The sequence below is a fragment of the Rhinolophus sinicus genome, chromosome 17, assembly GCF_057876585.1.
Source record: "Rhinolophus sinicus isolate RSI-liver-muscle chromosome 17, RSI-T2T, whole genome shotgun sequence".
NCBI classification, from domain to species: domain Eukaryota; kingdom Metazoa; phylum Chordata; class Mammalia; order Chiroptera; family Rhinolophidae; genus Rhinolophus; species Rhinolophus sinicus.
This window is the reverse complement of record NC_142517.1, coordinates 50,490,576-50,494,569: the sequence shown is the minus strand read 5'-3', so window position 1 is coordinate 50,494,569 and position 3,994 is coordinate 50,490,576.

Genomic DNA, 3,994 nt, shown 5'->3' with positions numbered 1-3,994 from the left:
TCCTGCTGCCATACACTATTTGCCTTGTTTTATACGGACAAATGACTGCTGAGTTACCCAAGCAGATTTCCTGGAAGTTGGAACGTTACAACACTGGGGCTGTTGACCTGCGTGTTTACATTTGGGAAGTATGTGGCACATTTCCAGGTGATTGCACAACTCTGCATAGCAAATCAGAGCAGACTCTAATAAAGGAGGAGAAAAAAAACCACCACCCACCTCTGTTGCTCCCATCCCCAAAACCATTTATGAACGTCATTACATGCGACAAAAATGCAGCAGTGTGCAGACATCTTTCAGGAAAATTGCTTTGCAGGATGTCTAGTTGCAGAGAAGCAGGCTGCTACCAATCCTTGGTCGTGCCTGGGGAGCCCGTGCACAGGGACATAGTGAGTGCAGGGAGGCTCACACCAGGACATTGGCACAACCACAAATGAAAGATGGGCATCCTATCTGGTCTCTGGCCAAGCCAGCTTCGCTCCACTCAGTTGAATTAGGTGTAAAAAAGAAAATACCAGAGTGGAGGAGACAAGTGAGAAGCATAAGAATGGATGGGTAGAGTGAAGCCCTGCTTAACCCTCTCCTTGCTCCTTATTTCTAGTTTGGTGAATATGGGGGTCTTGCATTCACCAAGCCTCAGTGATTTTTCTGATCAAGTTACACTATTATCATGTGTCTCCAAGTTAGACTTTTCAGGTATTTTTCTGATCAAGTTAGACTAAGAGTTAAAGATACGGGCTAGCCCTTAGTAGATGTTTGCTCCCAAATCTTACCCTTTTCCCCCAAAAAAGATGTTTGACTTCATGTTTGTTGTCAATAGGGTCCCTAGCTTGGCAATTTAGTCTCTCTGAGAGTCCTCGGAAAAGAGGGGTCAATGTGGGCTGAGTGGTGGCCTTGGCACCCAGTGGCAGGAACATGAGCTGGGCAGTAAGTCCAACGCCGATTCTAATCCAGCTCTGCTACTTAATTGCTATGTGATGCTGAACAAGTCAGGGTCATATAGCCTTTCTGAGCCTCAGTTTCCTCATCTGGAAAAGTGAAACAACATACTGCCTTAATGAGGTTTCTTGAGAAGTCAACGAGATAATATAGTTGTGGAGCCTGGTAATTAGAGCCTATAAATTATATCTAATATTAGAGTGAGATGGTTAAGGATCCCTGACTTACTGAAGCCTGACTTACAGTGCACAGTGATGGCAGAAGGTAGATTCTAGTGTGTTTGTCTGTGTGTGTGTGTGTGTGTGTGTGTGTGTGTGTGTGTGTGTGTATGGGTGTGGGGATGTAGGAAATAAAACTAAGATGAAAGAGACTTAGGCTGGGAAGAAAGAGGGGCCCGCAATGATGGAGAAGCTGGAGATGGGAGGGTGAGATGACTGATGGTGCACAGTCCAGGAGTGGAAAGGAGGACGAGGCTGACCACGGAGGGTGTTTCAAGTGCAGACTCAGAAGCAGGACTTGGCAGTGTACTCAGGCTGTATAATAAAGAGGAAAGAATGTGTTTTGGGAGGAGGCTGATGTGAATTCTAATCCCAGTCCCTCAATCTACTGACTGTAACAAACATTACACATTCGTACTTTTTAGCTATCACATGACAAAAAAATCTAGAAAAGGAGCAATCAACGGTATATTGTCTAAACCTGTAGCACAATGTAAGCTGACTAGACTAGGGATTGTTTCTTAGCCCATTATTCACCTGCAGAAACTGTGTTTGCACATTATAAATGCATTGAATGGAAATGAATTGAGACCCTTCAATCCGATGTTTTCCAGGTAATATTTTCAGTAACTCAGGCAATGTTGGTGAAAGTATAAATTATAAAACACGACTCAAATGTAAGTTATTGAGCTATGTAATTTTTTGGTCTTCCTGGATTTCACCTTTCTCTACTCTTTAGCAAAGCAGCCAAGCCTGTGTTCACCCCTCCATGACAGAATGTGACTCTGCAGGGCTGACTTCTGCAGGTGCCACACCGCTTGTTTATGGCAGGCCACGTTCTGACTGGTTTCTGTATCTGCTCTGGCTGGTCAGTGCTTGTGCCTTGTTGGTTATTAAACGTTTTGGGCATTATCTTGTGGCTCCAGGAGATGAAATCTAGCTGTACTCCAAGGAGGAAAGGAAAATGGAGCTGCCACCATCACCATTTTTTAGAGAAGGAAGATGAGGTGCAAAGAGGTTTAATTACTTTCTTAGGGTCTTCTAGTCGATAAATTGTATATAGCCAGAATTTCTGGCTTTACAGGATTGTTGTGGTTTGGCAATGAGAAGCTGGGATTACAACACACATCGGCCTCCTCCAAAGTCACAGTCTTTCCTATTTATTTTACGGTCTGAATACACTGCCAAGCCCTATTTTCCTTCCAGTTTTATTGAGAAATAATTGACATACATCACTGTATCAGTTTAAGATGTACAGCATGGAGCTTTGATTTACATAGTTTGTGAAAGGATTACCACAGGTTTAGTTAACACTGAATTGTGCCATAGACGCAATAAAAGAAAAAAAATTTCTCCTTGTGATGAGAACTCATAGGATCCACTTACTCTCTGAACAATTTCCCTACATATCACACAGCGATGTTAACTAGTCACCATGTTTTGCATCACATCACTAGTCTTATCGTAAAACTAAAAGTCTGTGTCTTTTGACCACCTTCCTTCAAGGCCTGTTCCAGAGTTTTCACTTGAAACACCCGCCATGATCAGCCTGTGCTCCTTTCCACTCCTCCTGGACCGCACACCATCAGTCACCTCCTCCCTCTCCCACCTCCAGCTTCTCCAGCACTGTGGGCCCCTTTCTTCCCAGCCTAAGAACTTACCCAAGTCTCTTTCACCCTTATTTTCCTTACCCCCCTCCCAATCAGAATCTACTGCTGCCATCACCACACACCTGAAACTGCTTCAGTAAGTCACAGAGAAAGAATCTAAAGTCTTATTAGCTCGTGTCTAAATGCTGGAGCCTGATTTGGGAAGAAGGGAAAAGAAAGAGGATTCAAATGTGGAAAAAGAATCCGCTGGCACCAAAAATGAATAAAGACAAATTTCTGAGACTAGAGAGCCCCATCCTGGGAGGTGATATGAGAAGAGCAGAGGGGTCTCGGTGTCTGAAAGCAGAGGACACCTTTGCTCTGCTTGCTGGACATGTAGCCTGCAAGGCAGCAAGACCCCAGGCAGAGAACAGCTACATGGTCTCTCTTGGCAGTCACGTCCATCAGCAGTCTTACGGAGACTCCTATATCGCCAGTTTGATATAGACGTAGCAGATGAACTAGACTCAAAGAGTGGTGTGAACAGGGTAGTAAACATCCCTCAGACCTGGTGGATTGGTGATGGAGATTCAGACTTCCTTCTCGTGCCCACCACCCAAACACTTGGCATTATGTAAGACTCTTGCACTGTGGCACAATTTTGTGTGGGAAGCAGCAGGAGGAACTGCAAGAAAGACTGAGGTTAAGTTTCCTATTAGCCCAGTATGAAGGCAACCTGAAGTAGGAATTAATGTGTTCTTAAAAATACAGTGATATTTCTGGTGTACCTGAATGTATGGTTCATGCCTGTGAACATCTTTGTAAATTATAGCCCAAGCTTTGTTTGCTTCATAATTAAGTTTAGAACCTATTTTTTCCCAAAAATAAATTTAGAGGAATACAAATAGAAGTAGGAGAGAATTTGCATCACTTTTTATAACAATAACCCTTACCTAATAATACATAGCTTCTTGGTACGCCCAGCTACAGCGTAAGTACTAACAGAGGAAAGATGCTAGAATTAAAGGAGTTAAGTCCAGGAAATAAAGAAATTCTGAGGATCAGAGATTTGCCTCAAGTGGTCTATTGGTCGTGGGGAATGAACTTCTGACTTGTGGGACCTAGATCTTTCCTTTCTCCATTTGGCTCTTGTCATGCCGTCTTCTCCCCCACCCACAGTTTGTCCTATCCTGAATATGAAAGTAAAGTTGAAATATTGTAATTTTGATTATGTTACTGGTTTCATTT